The sequence below is a fragment of the Aphelocoma coerulescens genome, chromosome 5 (genome assembly GCF_041296385.1).
Source record: "Aphelocoma coerulescens isolate FSJ_1873_10779 chromosome 5, UR_Acoe_1.0, whole genome shotgun sequence".
NCBI classification, from domain to species: domain Eukaryota; kingdom Metazoa; phylum Chordata; class Aves; order Passeriformes; family Corvidae; genus Aphelocoma; species Aphelocoma coerulescens.
This window is the reverse complement of record NC_091019.1, coordinates 60,445,802-60,465,492: the sequence shown is the minus strand read 5'-3', so window position 1 is coordinate 60,465,492 and position 19,691 is coordinate 60,445,802. Positions and strand designations below refer to the sequence as shown.

General features: G+C 44.2%; 1 long non-coding RNA gene across 1 annotated transcript in view; it reads left to right on the top strand.

Moving 5' to 3' along the window:
• LOC138111919 (uncharacterized) overlaps positions 1-5,391 on the top strand; it is a 52,870-nt gene extending 47,479 nt beyond the window's left edge. Inside the window, exons 5-6 of the long non-coding RNA XR_011151500.1 lie at positions 2,870-2,961; positions 4,371-5,391. This is a non-coding gene — a long non-coding RNA (uncharacterized lncRNA). The remainder of the gene's footprint in view (positions 1-2,869; positions 2,962-4,370) is intronic.
• Positions 5,392-19,691: the final 14,300 nt, after the last annotated feature.

Sequence of the window (19,691 nt, the reverse complement as noted above, 5' to 3'; positions counted from 1 at the left end):
AAATTGGAAATCTGGAGTTGATGGCAGATCTGGTACTGATCTGGGACTTAACTGTTTTAGCAGAAGGATTAGGTCTTTGAGATCCTCACTGTATTTATGGCTGAGGCACGGGGCCAAAATAACCTGAAAAAATACTAACCAGTGAAAATTGGCGGTTGTCAAGCAAAGAGAGTTATCAAGCCTAAAATGAAATGCATAAAGCACACAGAAATCCAGAACTCTATAGGAGAGGAGACTGAGGAAGAAAAGGGATGTTTAAAGTGACACACTAAGCTGAGTGTGCTGCAGGTTCATAACACTGTCCTACTAGAAGATCAGCAAAGTCTGAGATGAGCCCTGTCACATCTACTTCCAATAGTCATATTAGCTCTGACAGTGATCCAGAATTTTGTGGCATAAATTTAAGCAGTTTGCAGTGAGTGCATATTGCCACTAATTTCAATTATCTGTAATTCAGTGGAGTGGAGAGAACCAATGCCAATCCTGTAAATGATCTGCTAAGGAGGGTTACAGGATGAGTTTCTGGCCTGATTGTAGTTTGGTGAAGCACCACTAGTGCAGGACAAGATGTCACCTGCTGAAAACAGGAATGTTAGACACTGCAAGTCAGTGGCATCGGTGTAAAGTGCCAGGTGTAGCAAGGGTGATAAAGCTCCATATTACACTCAGTGTAGCATAGTGCCATACACATGGAGTACCTGGTGAGAATGAGACTTTGAGTGTCTCAGATTGGAAACAACGACTGCAAACAGCAGTAGCGCTATGAAACTGTCCCTCTGTCAGGGTGCTATTGTTGTTTAGAAAGGCACACATTCAGAGTAATGGGAAATATCTCCAAATCCCAGAAAGAGTGTTGAAAAAGGGCACTGAGAAAGTGTCAAATCCAACAGCCGTAGCAAGCTGAAGTGGCTGGAGCTTGGCCATGACATGGGCAGAACTGATGGATTTACTGCTGCTGGGAAACACTTGTGCTGATACTTCAGGGTGATCTGTGGGCATGGGAGAGAGGTGCCAGAGAGACTAATTTAATGTTGGCTGAGGGAGGCAGTGTTAGAGGTGTGTTTCTGAGTGTCTCTCTGCCCTCCAGAGCTACTTAGAAACCTGCATGTGCTCAGCCTTTTACTACATAGAGCTGATGAGTCTGTGACACTGAGGATACCATGGTCAGCAGATGGCACGGCTCTCAGTGACTCTTTCCCTCTTCTGTGCTGCATCACTTCCCACCAGTGGTACAGACACCACCACTTGAGAAAACACCTCAGAAATAGCACTTTGGGAAGGAGTTTGGACTTCAAGTGATGGCAGATCTCCCGTGTTGCTGATAGGTGTTATTTTTGTAAAACAGCAGCAGCAAGGGACTATTCAGTGCTTATTTTCTGGCAGAGCTTATGTATCACTAGCTCTCCTCATGCTGTAGTCTTCTCAGCTGGATGAAAAGAAATCTTTATATCACATGAAGATATTCAGGCCTTTGAAGGCAGCCTTCAGTTGGGTGTTGCATTCCTCTGTCAAGCATTCTTACTGCAGTGGTGTCCTGGTAATTTGGGATGGAGTGTCTTTTTCCTGAATTCATTTTAAAGGAAAAACTGAGGGAAGATGTTCCAATAGTTCAGGTGTCCCCCTCTGGAAAGATGCATTCAGTCACCATCTCTACTTTGGATGCAGCCTCTGGAGGGAAATGGCAGCTTCTTTATTTCTTCTTTATACTTGACTTTGGCTGTTTAGGGCTTCTGACATGTCAGCAGAGGAGAGGTAATACCCATGGATTTGGAGGCTGTTATGAATTTCAGCAGGCCCTTCTGTTTGAGAAGGATGTGCACACAACCCAGGGTGCTTTGTGGTTTTCCCTGGGGAAATCATCTCTGGGTGGCCCTGAAATCAAACTCCTTCATGAGTCAGAGACCCTTCTCTGTGTCAGAAATTGGTTAAATGCTGACTGGTAGTTTCTTATTTTCTCATCATGGGTTTCATGCCACAAAATAAAGGCCCCCCACAGTCTGTTCTGAACTGACCACCCCCCTACACCTTTCTGCTGCACTTCCTCAGGTTTCATTAAACTTCTTTAAGGAAATAAAACTTTCAGTGTCTCTATGAATAGGTACCTTTTCATTATTGATTGAGGGTGAAATGCAACCATTTGCTGCAATTCACACTTCTAGGGATGTGGCATACACAACTTCTGGGCAGCCTGTTTCACTGTCTCCCACACCCATAATCAAGAAAATATTTCAGGTATAGGAAGATGCCTGATGCAAAAAGAAATACTGTGAAAGAATATGTCCTTCCTTCCTTCCTTCCTTCCTTCCTTCCTTCCTTCCTTCCTTCCTTCCTTCCTTCCTTCCTTCCTTCCTTCCTTCCTTCCTTCCTTCCTTCCTTCCTTCCTTCCTTCCTTCCTTCCTTCCTTCCTTCCTTCCTTCCTTCCTTCCTTCCTTCCTTCCTTCCTTCCTTCCTTCCTTCCTTCCTTCCTTCCTTCCTTCCTTCCTTCCTTCCTTCCTTCCTTCCTTCCTTCCTTCCTTCCTTCCTTCCTTCCTTCCTTCCTTCCTTCCTTCCTTCCTTCCTTCCTTCCTTCCTTCCCTCCTTCCTTCCTTCCTTCCTTCCTTCCTTCCTTCCCCTCTCTGTATCCTCTGTTCTGTCACATTCATCTCTCTCAACCTGGGGTCCCCTCTTCCCTGCTGCAAGCACCACTCTCACCTTGTACTTGCTACTCCAGAAGGAATGAGTTTATCCCTGAGTTCTCTTTGCTCCTGGCCTTTGGCAGCTCTTCCTCACTTTCAGGATTTACTCTCATGTTTCAAGTGAGAGACCTCTGCTTTTTTAAGTGTGAAGGCACTGGCAAAGTTAGACACATCAATCCTCTGTTTATTTACAGGTCAGGTACAGGACTGGCAATAGCAATCTCGAGATTTCTTGTGCTGCTTTACACATCCCTGACCTCTGCAATGACCCAAACTTCTATGAAGGGTAAGAGTTAGTTCAAACTCTGTATCAGATGAGCCCTTAGCCAACAGAATATCATGTGCGATGGCTCAAATATGCCAAATTTTGTGTTGTGATTAAGTGGAATTGGCCATGATCTATTAAGATCTGAGCAAATTATGGCCACATTAATTAAACATAGGCACTCTGGTTGAGCCTAAGCCACAGATGGCATCCCACAGATGGAATGCCACTCTCGATATTCACAGAGCCACTCAGCCCTTTAACTTCAGCTTGTCCTGATTAGTAGAGCAATTTATTTTAGGTGTAGCTATTGGCCTCTGCTGAGGAGAGTGCTGTTAAATGGATTTCACTGACAAGGGCCCAGTATACAGAAAAAAGGTGCAATGGAGATCAGGGATAATGGAAACTCCAAAAGTTATCATCTGTTCTTCCACCCCAACCTTTCAGAGCAGCAGGAAGGGAATTGGGCACTGAGTTCCAACTGATATTCAGCAGCATTTGGCTATTTTACTACTTTAGGTGCTGTTTTTTAACTGATTGTAGCAGTGATCTGTTGAAGGATCTTATGATTAGGTCTTCTAATTCTCAGTGTGGAGCTCTTTCATAAGATAAACACTCACCCTTTGAAGCTGAGTCCCAAAATCACCCTTGTCTCTCCCTCCAGAAGGCTCAAGTTATGGCTCACTAGGTTTTGTGTTGGTTTTCTGGCAGTGCTTGTGGGAAAGGTGCACAGCAGGATTTATTTAGCAGGAATGGCTATTGGTGATAACCTAGAGTGGGGCCCCATTCTCTTAAGCAGTGTGCATCTTCTGTGCCAAAGAGGGGAAGGATTATACAAAATAAAATTTCTTACATCTGGCCATGTGGAAGCCGATGCATGGACATGAAATGAGTTTTCCAAGGTCATACAAAAATTCTGTGGCAAAGCTAAGACCTAGCACAAGACAGCCTGAGTTCTAGGCCAGTACAATAATGTCAATTATAGTAATTAATGTCAAAGGAGGAGGAGGGAAGGATAGAGGAAAGATGTTTCTTCAAGGAAGAGGATGGTGGGGAAGTATTTAAGACTTTAGGGCATCCTGACTCTGTGTGTAAAGGTAAGTGTGGGATTCTAAAATTAAAAGAGGTTTCTTTTCAAATGCACCATCCTGTTTCAAATGTTAATTTTTAGTTAGAGAGGTGGGAGGGAATTAAAAAAATTCTTTAAAAGGAGCCAGCCTGTTACATTGGTAATTAACAGTGGTTCTGGAAAGTCTTGTGAGCTTTTACTTCATCTGCCACAGGACCTCTGTTTTTACTCTAAGTGGCCAGGTTTGACTGAAAATACCGTGTTTGTCCCGATAAAGGTTCATCTTTAGAAATTGAAGGTAGTTTGGAGGTTCTGGTGTGGGTTCTGTCAAGCTGGATCAGAGCTGGCTTGTATCTTTCAGGCCTCTCTTACTAAAGGCAGCACTGGCCAACAACCACCACCACGTAAGGGCACAGCTCCTGGAAGAGTGGGGGAGCATGTTACTGCAAAGCCCTGGAAAAGCTGGAAGCTCACCTTTTGGAAGAACAAGGAGAAGAGCAACCCAGTGCTTTGGCAGCTGTCATGTGGATGCACTTGTCTCCCTGCAGGCAGCAGTGAGGCAAGAAATAGCCAGGGACAAGTTACCCTCATCCCGTGAGAGAGGCATGAACCTCTGAGTGTTTGGGACAAGGCATGGACTACAGAGAGTGGAGGGCAGAACACTGGAAAGATGATGTTTCCCACCTCCTCACCAGTCCCTTCTCTCTTCACTGACATCTCCAGAGGACCACCTGCACCCTGTAATAGAAAGTCAAGACCCGCCAGTTTAGAGCTGTGACGAAACAAGGGCGATTCACTTTGGCCTCTTGTTCTCTGCAGCTGAAGATTACTTAGGCTCTTTCATGTGGGCTGTGGTTGTCCTGGGAGTGCTTTCTTTGCAGACAGCTGTGGGGAGCACAAGCTTTCTTTAGTGCAGCATCTGCAGTTGCTCCTCAGTTGGCCAGCAATAGAAGGCTGTGGCTGTGTGTCTGTCTGTTGTTGTATGTGCTGGCTCCAAGCCCAGACCTTCGGCCAGGACTGCTCCCACTTTGCTCCTCAGCAGTAAAGTTTGCAATAAACCCCTTGCCCTTTTCATGTTTCAGTGGACTTGACTGAAAAAGAGGTGAAGTTTTCTTGGGCAGGGGCTTCTCATGCACCTAGAGGGACGTTTCTCCAGATCACTGAGTATCAACAGTACCAGTGTGCAGAGGTGCACTGGGGCCAGAGGCTGCAGACCTGAAGGCTGGGCTGAAGGAAAGACTCTAGTCTCATGGTGGTAGATGTCTTGATAGCAGTGGACAATTTAGTTCTCTCTCAATTTTCTGGCTGTTTGGAGGATTTCTTGGAGTCAGGGCTATGAGCTTCTTCAGCTGGTTTGGAGAAAAAAAAGATGGACAAATACGTTTCAGGAAAAAATAATTAAAATATTTTTCTTCCTACAGAAAACTAAGGTGTCAAGTTTTCATTCATACCCTGAATAAAAAATGTTGGCATTTCCAGTAGTAGGGAAATTCTAAGTTATGACCAGTTCTGACTGGAACTATGCTTTTCTTTTCCACTTTGGCTTTGTCTTCCTAGTTAATTCTCATTTTCATCCTGAATTTTTTAGGTCAGAATTAGCTGAACTTGACCAGGTGATTTTGCCTACTTTACTAGGTAACTGCAGCCTTCTGGGGATCCATTAATCTTATGACTTTTGAAAGATCTGTTTTTCTGTCAGTATATAAGATCTATAAGGTGTTGGGGTGCTCTGCTGGGCTTAATGTTCTCAGTGAGTCTTTGATCTTGGTCAAACTGAAGCTCTGCCACTGTTAGTTAGCTACCAGAATTTTGCCCCAAGACATACTGAAGCCTTTGGAAGGCTTCTCATGGTTTTATTGTTTATGTAATTAGAACTAAGTTAATTGTTTTCAAACTAGGGAACAACCCTAATTTTTTTTTCTGCTCTCCATCACTACTGAATATACAGTTTTCTATATAATCATCGGCAGAATTTATTCCAGAATGTAATTACTTTTACAATCAGGAGTATTTGATATAAATTCTCATAATATAGATTCCAATATAAGGCTTAGCCATCTTTTCCTTTGGAAAGCATTTTTCTGTGCTTTCTTCCCCAGCTTGATAATGTTGGGTGATCTCTGCCTTGCCAAAAGTGTGCTGTTGGTTTAGCTGGCTTATTACTGGTAATTACAGACTTCTTTGGGTTGTCTCTACAAGCACTGGATAGAGAGTGGTGAAACTGAGGATGCTGAAAATTTTCCTTTAAAAATATTATTGTGTTTGAAAGTTTTCACCATCTGCTTGCCTTGATATGATGAGGAGCAATATAAGGATAATAGAGAAAACCCAGTTTATTCAGAAGGAGATAATGATATGAGAGGGAGAGTTCCAGTGTTTCATCAGAGAGCTCCTGAAAACTGGGGAAAACCAAAGCCCTTTTCATTTTGAAGTAACAGTTTCATAAAAAATTCACCAGTCTGTCCCATCTGTGTTGATAGCAAAGCTTATTGATTATCTCCCTGTATTCATGTTGCCCTTTCTGACCCTATTTAATTTAGATCCTGTGTGGGCACTTATCTTTGTGGTCACTGTGGTTTAATGTTAGTGACTGGAAATTGATACACAAAGCTGGAGTCTTCAGCACTGGCTTGCAGCCTCAGAAGCCATTAGGCCCTGTCACCTTTGGTCACCATCTCTTCTGTTCCATCTCAGGATTGATAAGCTTCCTGTTGATATGATGATATCCAGCAGCATATCATCATGCTGCTGGAAAGAGACTTTCCATCATTTCTTGTCTGGCTGTTTAAATTGTTATGCCCATGGGCACAGAGTGATAGGACAAGTGGGAATGGCTTTAAACGAGAAGAGGTTTAGATTAGATGTTAGGAATAAAGTGTTCAAGGCCATGTTGGATGGGGCCCTGAGCAACTTGATCCAGTGGGTGGCAACTTGATCTAGTGGAGGCATTGGAAATAGGTGCTTTTTAAGGTCATTTCCAACCCAAATTCCAGGATTCTGTGTTCCTATGATGTAATGAAACACAGGGGGCCTTCATCACCGGACCCTCAGAGCCGATGCCTGTGGGGTGTTTTCCTCCTCTTCCAGTGTGCTGCTGCACAGCCACGTTTGCTCTGTGGGACTGGAGCAAGTAAACTCAGCTCCACACACAAAAGTCTTCTGCTTGCAGCTCTGGGCCGGGGGAGGATAAAGCCCTGGATTGTGCTGTCCGTGCTCAGAAGCACTGAGGCGCAGCCGGGCGTCCAGGGGAGCTGCGGATTTGTTTAAGGCGGTGGATTTGGCCGGCGTGTGGCAGGAAGCAATCCTGAGGCGCGGGCTGCCCATGCGGGACAGTGCCGGGAGAACAAGGAGGCTCTTATAAAACAGGCCCTAGCAGGGAAAAGGTAGAGCTGTGAGACTTCAGAGGGGAGGTTGTTTCACTGGGGAAGCCGGCCTGTGGCAATGAGCCCCGGGAGGCTGAATGCACCGTCAGAGGAGAAGGGAGGAAGGGAGCTGTGGATGAAGTGGCTCTGAGGTGGCGAGGTTATTGGTTTGGAAGTGCCCCCTACAATGGAGGTCTCCCGAGGAGCGTGTGCCTATGGGGGCTATAGAGCCCTTAGCAATACCTTGGCTGGATGCTGTTAAATACGGTTTTAAGAATCAGAAGACAAAGCATTATAGACTGGAGGGGCTGGGACTGCAAGACTGCAGCAAAGGACTCTTTCTTCCCCTGCCTGCAGGCTGCCGAGCGCAGCAGGGTTCTGGTCTGTCATTAGAGCTTACTCAGAGCCACTTCAGCCCAAATCACCAATATGATGGTTGACTGGCAGGGGCTTTGGAGGGGGAAAACAGCAATTACAAACTAAATGGAAAGGAGGAAATAATGGAAAAATGGAAGTTATAGAACAGGACTGGCCACAGAGTGGAAAGGGACTTTGTGGAAACTAATAAAGCATCATTACCTTTGCTAAAAGTACACGGAACACCGCAGCAGTAGAATGTGAATCATAAAAAGTTATGCCTGCCCCATGCTAGCTGTAGCCCTTGGATCAGATCATGCTGGCCTTTTCTATCAGCCTTTTCTCTGTTCTTCCACAAATAAAGAGAGGGGAACTCGTTGCTGTTCCCATATTCTGTCAGTTCCCCTTCTTCCACTCAATAACATCATCATGCAAATACATCTAATTCAATTTTTCGATGCTTCCTGAAGAAAGGTAGTTTCTATAAACTTTGAATCCCCTGGGCTGTCAGAGAGCTGAGGACAGGGGACAAAGTTAATACATTTTCACTTTTCTCTAGATAGTTTTTGTATTTCATTTTGCCTTAAGAATATGTATTCAGTGACCCTTCTTGCCTTACCACCAAAGATCTGATTACTGTGTAGCAGTCCAACATAGTTTTCTATGGGTATTTGCCAAGCCATAAGAACTAGAGATAGAAATAAATATACTTTAAACTACTTCAGCTGTAAGAATGTATAGAAGACCTTATTTACTGTGAAATTAAATAAGGACAGATACCTGTTTACAATCCCTGGCATGAAGCCAGCAAATGTGTTTCATTACTATGGCTAGAAAGAAAAACATCCTCTACAGACTTTTTTTTGAACAAAATAAAATAATTCAAAGAAGTGGAGTGACCTGACTTCTTGTATTAGATTAAAAACTGAAATCAGGGAAAATAGGACGACTTCGTTAAAAAAACGTCTTGAATCATGTTCACAAACTTCTGAACAAACACTAACTTGTTCCACGTACCTACATTTTTACTGAATAATTGGGAAGAAAAGCTTTAAATGCCAACAATTATTCCTTTAAAAAAAGGGAAAAGAAAGAAGAAATAAGGAAGCCATTAGCTAACTGCTGTGTGTCAGCTGGTGAGCTTGATCAGCAGTGCGTTTTACAGGGTTGTGCACTGTCATTATGGTAGTTGATTGTCCCTCAGAAATAAAATATTAGCATGCATCTGACTGCAGAAGTTCAATAATAATAGCAGATAGTGGTAATACATTGCAACCAGGGACAGTCAGCAGCAGTAGCAAAGTACTCACTAATTGTCTGTTTGAGGCCCATCTTGTCCCTCTTAATTTAGCCAGCTGCCAAGAAGTGCTTTTTTGTTCTATTACAGATATCTGAGTTTGGATGGTGCTCTGACTTCCTCCACTCTGTCCATGTCTTCCTTAGCATAGATAATGGTGACTTTTAATGCCACCCAAGGAAGTCTTGCCCACTATGCAAACTACTTATTCAAAAGCAATTGCTAAGCTGAGGGTCTTGCTTTAGGATGCTGCAAGTGGGATGCCCCTCTATTGCAGCCCTAAATGTCCAATGCACATCTATACTGTGAACTCAGAGCAGAGATGGTTTTGTGGTTGTGCATTTGTTTTTGTGGGACGTGGGATTCCTGTATGGAAAAAACTCCAGATGAGCAGTGATAGTGCAGGGTGTGCCAGCAAACGATTAGTGTCCTGAAACCATAGAACCATGGAGTGGTTGGCAGGGACCTCAAAGATTTAGTTCCAACCTCACTGCCATGGGGAGGGACCTTCCATCAGTCCAGGCTGCTCAGGGAAGTGAATTCTGCATTTCAGATCGACATCCTGCTTACATTTCCTTCTACTTGCCTGTACATTCTTGGTCTCCCTAGCCCCAGTCCCTATAATTTTCGTCTTTGGTCTCTTGTGGGTTGGCAGTGCAGCTGGGCTCAGGGATGCAGGTGAGCTCTGCCACTCTCTCAGCCAGACAGGCATCAGCTGCCTCCTGTTTAAACCCCCTGTAACAGGGGGAGCCCTGCTGCAAGAGAGGACTCATTATCACCGGCACAGTGTGTGCTAATGAGTCTAAATAGCTTCTGGAGGAAGCTCATGCCTTTCCAGCACACGGGGTGGGTGGAGTGCTGTATCTCATGACATCAACGTCCCGTTTGCTGGATCGGGCTTGCTGAAGTGCACGTTTCAGTGGGAAAGGGAAGACAAATGGATAGATTTCTAATTTTTTGCCTGTTCCTTCCACAAACAACCTTTCCCTCGAGCCTGCAGATTTATCACAGCTGAGAGGGAATTCTGTGGCAGCTTCTTATTAAAATATTGGCAGCCTATTACTGCTCCTTACAAATGATGCAGATGGATCACCGACTGAAACAGTGCTGAAAGGCAGCTCTGTCTGAGGTGAAATGCTCTTTGTCCATCACTGCTACCTGCACTTTTCCTCACTGGAAAGCAGATTTTAATTTTTTTTTTTTTTTATACTTTGCCTACCTCAGCAAATCAAGATCCTGAAAGTTATTCTGGAGGCTCCCTTATCTTTTAACAAATATCTATGGTCTGTGGCTGTCCTGACCTTGAATTGGTTACCCGCGCATTTCTCACATCAAGATTAGATTATTGCGACTGCCTCCTGACAGCCTGGCCTGATAAGACCCTGTACAATTTCCAGCTGGTGCTGAATGCTGCTGCCAGGCTCCTGTAATAGAGAGATGAGCTCCACGTTTCACCTCTGTCCAAAGCACTGTGTTATTTGCCAGTTAAGCAATATATCGACTTGAAGAGCTCCCTGTTAAAGACGAACTGCACTTTTTACCCACACTTACGCCTTTGAGAAGTGAGGTGAAAGCACGGGTAGGTGCTGCCTGCCCCATGTAATGGTGCTAGGAAGGGCACTTGGTACCTGGCCTCACATCCCCTGCATTAGTGACAGATTATTTGTGGCTCATCTCTAAACAGGATGGCATGAGTCCAGCGTGTTTTCTTCTATATCTTTTTAATTTCCTCACCTAACAGTAAAGCCTGAATTGGTACCAGTGTTGTCTGTAGGGTCCTGGCTGTCCTGCCCCGCAGAGTGGTCTCTCCTGTGTTTTGCAGATTTGGATGCAGGAGCTGCTGCTGTTGGGGCTGGATGCAGAAGGGGCTCTGTGGCCAAAGGCAGCAGTTCTGAGTCCTGCACTCCGGAGCTCAGCTCACACACAGCCTGCTCGAGCAGACCCTGTGGATCAGGGAGCATCACATGCCATACACCACAAAGTGTTACTACAGACACCATGAGCTTGCAGGAAACTACACAGTGCCAGGTGAAAAATGGATGGTAGAGGGGTTTTACAGGAGCAAGAGGTGCAGGGAATGGTTGAAATGTGTTATTGTGCATAAACTAATAAAAACCAAGGTGAGAGAAGGACTTCTTCACTTCTGAGCATTGAGATGTTCCTTTTCCCCCTGTATTTAAAATTATTTTCATCTTCTGTGATTGGCTGGAAAAAGGAAACTAGGTTTTGGCATTAAAGCTGTTGATGTTCTTTCTTGATTCTATTTTTTTTTTTCTTAGAACTATAAAGTTTTACATCCTTGATATCTGGGACATACTGAGAGAGAGAGGAGGAACTGCAAGTTTTCACAAATAATTATCCTCCCTACTTCCCCTGGGCTGACCTCTTTGCTTCCTGCTCCAAATAGGCTAAATGAGCCTCTCTCCCCTAAATAGGGATTAAACCCTCTTACAGTTGTCAAGGGGCTGGTGGATTTTCCATCATCAGAAACTTTCAAATCTTTTCTTAAAAGACATGTTGTGAATTAAATAAATGTTTATTTGTTTGTTTTCTGAGTGTGTGTTTTTTTCCCCCAATGGTCAGACTTACAGGCAAAAACAGATCTTCCAGGCTGTTAATCTTTGATAACAATAAAATGCCAGTGATAGAGACAAGGTGGATGCTTCTCTTCTATCCCTCACCAGATCCTGAGGACACTCAGCCTTCACAACACTGAGCTTGAGGCTGTATAAGATTCAGTATTGCTACTCTGTGATTGTACAGATGCAGGTAGAATGAGTTGTCACTGAAAAGGAATTTTGCTGTCCCCTCAAGAGGGGTTTTATATTGTTAACTAACTTTATATTAGCTGGGAATATTTTATCTGCCATTAGTTGCAAAGGCAAAAGTGAAATACCACAGACTTCATGGAGTCACTTCTCCCTCCTCAAGGTCATAATTCTGCAAGGAAAGAATGATTTTGTGTTACTTTTGTTGTTTGAACCTGAAGAGTGAAGAGTGGGGTCAGTGAAATACAGGTGCATGTCACTGGTGAGAATCCCTTGGGATTGTATCAGTGAGCAACAAGGTAGGGAGAAGTTAGTAAAAATTATGTGGAGGTGCTTTGCCTTAACTTCCTCTGCACATTTTTTGCCAGTTTTTGTAGCTTCCACAATCCAAAGGCTTCTCTTAAATATCAAGAAAGCAAAAAAAAAGGAGAAATGCTTCTAAGCAGATGAGCTCAATCTGTTTCAAGAAATATCGTGTTCACCAAGCATATGCACAGTACTCAAATTAGCTAATTTCTTCTTAGCAATGATAGCTCTAGAATGCCCTTGACCTTCCAAAGAGGAGAATTTTGTACTACTGCAGCATATAGGATTTTAATATTAAAAGAGGTTAAATAGCAAAAAGTGGAAAGCTCTTTGCTTCCTCTTTGGTAAGAAGTGAGCTAATGCCAGCAATTTCCATGGCAACTGCAAACAGACTGTCCTGTTCACTTCCATGTTATAAATAAAACAAAAATATTCTCTAAATTACATGCTGTGCCTACATGTATTTGCTATCACCATGTTCAGCAGACACTGGGAAATATTTCTGTACACATTTGTAAGAAAGGATTACAAGATTTACGCAAACTGCATAGCCTTGGTGGGCTGTTTTCCTTTGAGGAAATAATAAAAATAGCCTCAAAACAATGCCACCCTTTTTATTGCTGATACTCTCCAAGTTTCACAAATAATTACAAGTCCCAAACCTATACCTTTCCAGCAGCTAGTGTACACAACAATAAACTTTCAGGAGCACAGTTTTAAACAGGAGCAAAAAATAATTTAAAAGAGGGTAGGTGATGATTGGGACTTTTGCCTTTATATTTCTGGTGGGGTGAACACAATGGAAGGACACTGGCTTTGTGTTCTAATTTTGTACATATTCCAGTAGACCAGACCTACTTTGTGTGCTCTCACTGCACCTTGCATTCTGTTCTGTTCCCTAACACTAAAAAACAGTGATTTGACTTCACAGGAACTCTTTAGGTGTGGGCAAGCCTTCATCCTGCACTTCTTTAGGTCTGGGAAGTCTCTTCCCCATGTGTACAGCTACAGGGCGCTGACAAAGCTTTGGAGCAAGGGATAAAGCACATGAGCTTCTTGTGCAAGAGCAGCTCAAGAACTTTTCTTGAGACTCCTCAGCCCCAGCTGGTGTTCAGGGAGAGGGCAGGGCCTGCAGAACATCCCTGTACTGCTCTGGGAGGGGAGGTCTGTTTTTCAACTGTGGGTGACCATCCCAAATGCCACTTCCCAGCCATAAGAGAAGGCCTGGGAGATGTGAGACAAGCTCTTTGAGACAGCTGCTGCTGTTAACCCAAGGCTGAGGTGACCTTGGAGGAATAACCAGTGCTGCTAAAAGCAGAAAGGTGCATTAGGCTGAAGCTGTCACTCTCCATAGGGTTTCTGCTGGCACTGCCCTGTCCATTTGCTGCTTGTTCAGAATTCAGCAGTGCAATTGCTCACTGGCCTCCACTTGCTTCCAGTCTGCTGGCTGAGTGTGGATGAGCAGATCACTTGGCATTATGGGTTTTTAAAGCACTTTTGAACACTGGCCTTGCCTCTTTTCACATGTGGTTTCTGGGGCTAAATTACATCATCGAGTATGTGTGCTCACATGTTGAGAGACTGTGAGATGTGAATGCTGCAAAGGAGACTAGTTTCCACTAGTGCCATTGAATTATATCTATCTCCTAACTTAAACTAGAAAATTTTGGCCTGTCTTATTGCTTTCAGGGAGAAATATCCGAAAATGTATTATTGTTCCTTGGTTTTTCAATCTCTTTATTACAAGATGATGTTAGGTTTGGTTGCTGAGGTTAGTTGCATTTTACTGTGCTTGTATGTGTGTAAAGAAGGACACAAGTAGATAAAGATTTAGTTTTGTGTCATGTATTTTCATTCTTGTTAAAGCTTCCACAGGTTGAACAGAGGTTGCAATAAACACCCTGGCACAGCAGTGAGGATATAATAGATTCTGTTTATTAGAGATGAAAATTTTTTTTTCAATTAAAATTGCAGGCAAGGTTTTAAATTATGGTACAAATTATATCAAGTGTATTTTGCTTCGTTAAAAATCTGTGTAGGGGACAGTGCTACACTTGAATCAGAGCTGGGAATCCAGCCAGGAATGTGACCCCCTTGATCCCTTCACTTGGGGATATTTAAAAGCACAATTGAGGGTGAGGCAGAGGAGGAAATGTCTCCATTTTCTGTTATTCAGTGTTGAATCCTGACTCATGCCAGGCTTGATTCAGCTGCCTCAGGTTCCACCTTCCCCTTGCTTGCATTGGAGATCCCTGCTATTTACACTAAAGATCCCTGCAATGCTCTTGAAATTATGCTGACAAGTTTAACTGTTTTCGTAGTGTCAGACACACCATATGCTAGTCTGTGAGTTTACAATGATTTTTAACTTTAAAGGAATAGGGAGATGGTGAGGACCTCTGCTAGTGCTGTACCTTCAGTAGGCAAGGAGCTTCCCATGTTGTTACCTGTGCTATATGAAGTGCAGGCTGATGAGGATGCTCATGGTTTGGCCAAACTGGGGTAATTTTGGGGGTCCATTAGGGATTCCAGTCCCATGACTTGGTGCAGAAGATGCTCTGTGGCACCAGTGTCAGTGATTTGTGTGAGGTGGGCACTCTCCTGATGCTGCAAGCTGCCTGTGAAGGGGCAGAAAAGGGAACAATATGATCTGGACAATGCTTCAGGGTGTTGTTCAGCAGAGAGGTGTGCATGGGGGAAGAAATTCAAATATTGTCCATACCCAATTTCACTGCTTCCAAATACAGTGTCAGGGCTCTGAGGGAATTAATGAGCCTTAATGGCTCTGTTCAGCCTCACCTGGAACTCACACCTCTATCAGAGGCTCCATTTAGCTCAAATTTGTGCCCTCAGTCCCTGCATGAGCTTTGCTATAGGTGAGCCCATCTCCTTGGTGCTGTGCTGTAGGGATCTGCTCTCAGGGCTGGACATCCTGAATGTACCTTGATTGTTTCTAGGCCTGTATTTGGCATCTCTTTCTGGATGGACTTTGGACTCATGTTGTAGCCCTGTTTCCAGCCCTGCCTATGGCTCCGGGTGCATTTATTCCTGATTAGACTCCCTGGTTTTCCCCTGGATGCACCAGCTACCGGGACTTGTCCTGGACTATGGATAGACACCAGGATCCATCTCTGCCCACCATGTCCAGACTCTTTGGGGCTGTGCCTGTTGGTGAGAGCACTGCCAGGGCTGGATCACCCTTGCTCATGGGTACTCCTGCCTGAGAGCAGCCATCTCTCGCTGCTTCCTGGCACTGGCTCTGCAGAGCTTTCTGCTCCCATGACCTTCCCAGCTGCCTCCCCATATGCCATAACTACCAGTGGAGCTGTGATGGCTGTATCCAGCTTACTCTGGACCTCAGGGGCAGTGGATAGCAATGTGGTAACCAAGGACTGGCTGGAATGCTGACCAGAGATCATGCTGTTTGCAAATATAAGTCCATATATAGCTGACAGCCCAGGGCCTCTTGAGCTCTCCTGCACAGCAGTAGGCTGCATACCAGATCTCCCCTTGAGGGGACACATCTCAGGGTTACTCCTTGAGGATGAGAGGTTCCTTGCCACAGCACATTCTTGGTAAGTGATTAATAGCATGCTAAACTTTGGAATCTTAGCTGAATGATATAAAGGATTGATTGTGCACACGTAGTTCCTTAGACTTAAACCACTGAGCGAGCCTAGGACTAAGTCTGGATCCAGCTGCACCTGAACTCTCTTTGGAGAAGCTGTTTGGGACACAAGGGGGTCTTTTCTGAACCTCATGACTTACTAGGAGGGTTTCCCTGACAGTTTTGTTTCCTCTAAGCAGTAAATACTCAGGTGTACCTTGCCATCAAATCTTGTTAAACCACTGTCTCATTTGCTATCACACTTCATTAAATTGCTGGTTTATATCAATGAACATATTGCTGCTCCTTCCCTGTGAGTACAGTGTGGCACTCCATGCAGGACACCTGCCCAACACTTCCCAGTGTCCGTGTCCTCACCAAAGTGCTGTTCCTGCCACCCTTGAGTTGTCTCCTGAGGGACATCTACCATAAACCAGGACCTCTGTGTTTTAGTGCCCAGACCATCTCCATCAGAGTGAGAAGGAGTGTGAATCTCAGATCTCAGCACATGGTTTGTCCCTTCTCTCCTGGCATTGTCACTTCTCATAAAAGACCAAGCACCTATGGGTATCTCTTGCCCTGGAGTCTGCCACTGGACAGTAGGATATAGACTCAGTTGTTCCTTCTTTGCTAGGTAATGGTGTTCTGTTAAGCCCTCCATGGAGTTCTCTTCTTAGTGTTATGTGGTTGGAATGGGGAGAGTGGTGGGGACATCCAGTCCTTTATCTTCATTTGGGGAGATTTAAGTAATCGACCTATCTCAGTGGGTATCAAGGGAAAAGGAAAAAAAAAAAGATCCTTCAAGCCTCTCCAGTTGCTAAGAGACGAATACTTCAACTTTGAAAGCCTCCATCCATGCAGGGGATATTATCCTGGCAAATTGGACTTTCAAATCTGGCAGCAAGGGAAAAAAGACGATGCCCAAAAAATACAGGTTGTTTAGGTGATTTGATTTCAGAGACTTCTGTTCTCCTGCTCTAGGAGGGCAGGGGGCTGTTCTGGCTAGTGAACATATGTGACCACATTATGTGTAATAAGTTTACTTGTGAGTGTTTTGCTCCTGTGCTCACAGCTTGGCCAGGTGACCGCCTTTCTTTCCTTCTTTCCGGCACAGTTAATTTTTAACTCATCTTTTGTGTACAAAGCCTGATTATGTAGTCAGGCCGTGTGTAGCCCTTGCTTTGAAGCCCAGAGCAGGTTTGTATGCAGATGGAGTGCATGATTGAGTAGCAGTTTCAAGATGTATACCCACGGGACCTGCAAGCCCCCCTTGCAAGGTCCCTCCCCTGACTGGCACAGAAGGGTGAAGCACAGAGCTGGCTCATCTGTAGCATTTGTGTCTGGAATATCAGCTCTCTCACTTCATAACTTCTCTGGCTGTGTAACTCTCTTTAAAAGCACTGCTGTTGATTGCCCATCAAGTGAAACTTTAGGGAGGATGCTTTAAATGCTGTGACCTCTTCTCTTTTTGATGTTCAGACTCTGCATCACATGATGGCAGGCGAGTAAATACTAACATTATTGCACTGTTCCTCCCACCAGCCCTGGGATGCTCGTGGCATGTTTTGCAGAGGGTTGCAGGCAAACCTCCAAGCCACCTGTGCTCTCCCCAGTCTGTAAAATGGGCCGGGAGGTTGATGTGTGCCCAGACTGATGCTGGTCGTGGTGCCCTTGTTGCCAATTCTGTGCTGCAGGATGTCCTGCTTACAATGCTGCTCTGCTGGGCCACAGTCAACCAGCTGGAAAGCTTGTGTTTGCAGAGCAGTGTGGAGCAGGATTGGGATCTGGAGCTTCTGAGTCTTGCACCGTCCTCGGGGCAAGGCTTTTGTTGCCCTGGGGCTTTCATGGTCTCTGAAAAATGATGTCCTTGCAGAGACAAACACCTAGAGCTGTAGCTTGGACACAAAGTGTTGGCAGTAGCAGCTGGTTATTTGGCAAACAGGGGTTTCAGTCAGCCACAGGTCACCAAGAGGTGCACTTGCACATGGTTGATTTGAAAGTATGGAAAGGACCCAGAGTCTCAGAGGTGTCAATGTAAATTCTGCCACTTGTGCCACATGAAACGCCTACATCAGATAAGGGTTTGAGTGCAAAGACTTCACCTTGATGAGTTCTGGCTCAAAAAGCCATCTTCAAACTTTTTCTTAAAGGCACAGGAAAAGACAAACCCCAATGTATATGCAATATAAAATATACAGACTACAAAAAAAATCATAGAATCCTAGGATTGTTAAGGTTGGAAAAGAGCATTAAGATGACCAAGACCAAGTGTCAAACCAGTGCCACAACCATGTTGACCATTAAACCATGTCTTCAAGTGCTATGTCCAGATATTGCCTGCACCTCACAAACTCACAGTAGCTTTGGAAAATGGCCAGTAGTGGCCATCTAAACGAGATGCTTTTTATTTTATTTGCTAAACAGAACATAAAAGAAAAGCTAGAAAATACATTAAAAGTGAAAAGGAGAAGATGCATGAAAAAAGGGAAGAAAAAGGGAGGGTTTTGATCTTTAGTGGTGTTTGTGAATAAAGTTGAAACAGAGCTAATGTCAGAGACTCTTCCCGAGACAGTTTCCTTTCAAGAACAGGACAAAGGGTCAGCCTTGTCATGGTGGCCTAGAAACTAAAGGAGGAGATGAGTATCATAGGCTGTGTGTTAGAGTTCATGCTTTTCAGGTCACCTGTCCTCCTGGGACTTGTGTTGGATAAGGTATCCTGCGAAGTGGTGACAGACCCATCCTGTTACTATTTTGCTCGCTGGTTTCCAGAATACCCAGTTTAGGCTTGTCACACTGGTCCCTGCCCTTCCTGTTTTCCAGGTGTGATCCAAACTCAGCCATCTCTGAGCAGAGTCCCTGACCTTCCTGTTTAGGTGAACTAAATCAGTCAATAAGTTTCATTGACTTTTCTGCGCAAAGTCACGCAAGAAGCTGATTTTCATTTCTCTGGGACAGTAGTGCACAGCCTCATTCTTGATGCTGTTCTTACTGTGCAGAGAGCTCTGCATTTTCACCTGGAGAAGAACCAGCCCAAAGCATTCTAGTTTTCCAGGAAATTAAGACTCAAAGCCAAACTTTTGCAGTCTTTTTTCCAGCTTTTTTCCCCTCTTTCCTCTGCTGCTTAATTGGAATCTCCTGTCAGTGTGCATTCCTAATAGACTTTTGTGAACAGAGGTCCTGAACCCTACACGGTAACGTAAAACCATTGCTCTGTGCTCTCTGTAACAGATGGGAAATGTAATCTTCTGGGTCCTGTGACAGTGTCTGCTCATTATTATATGAACAATGAGAGAAGAAACATAAAAGGTGCAATGTACATTTATTTCCTGACACCTTGTTTAAAAGGCAATGGGCCCAATTCTTACTCCCTGCAAGAGCTGCTGGGAACACTTTGGTATGAGAGACCTCCAACTCAAAAGGAGGATTGCTTAATATGACTGAGATTTATTTTTTTTAGTAGTCTAAATTTCTCTCACCTTCTGCCTTTTAATATAACTTGTCATTCAGGCAGCTTTGAGTACTGTCGTGCATTTATCAAAGAGCGGGTGGCAAGGCATTTGCTAAAATTAAGTGAATCTTGGGACATCTTTTTAGCCTGAAGTTTTTTTTTTTTAGCCTGAAGATTAGATGCAGGGCTTTTTCCAGATGTATCTCTGTGTGTGACTTATTTAATTTTGTTTTTCAAAGACATTTCTTCCTGAAAACCTCTCTCATTCTCTCACCTCTGAGGCTGTAACAGGAGAAGACCTATAAAGGATAGTTTTACTGAGGAAAATGTCTTCAGAGTCCATCTTTTGACTTAGAATATGGAATCTGCTGGGATGCAAACAGTCTTCTGGTGCAAGTGGATGGTGTATTGCGTCTTTGACACAGTTTGTGTGCTGTTATCACAGAATCATCAAGGCTGAAAGAGACCTTCAAGATCATCTAGTCCAACCATAACAGGTCTGTGATGTTAAATGCACTGGGGATTCAGACCAGACTT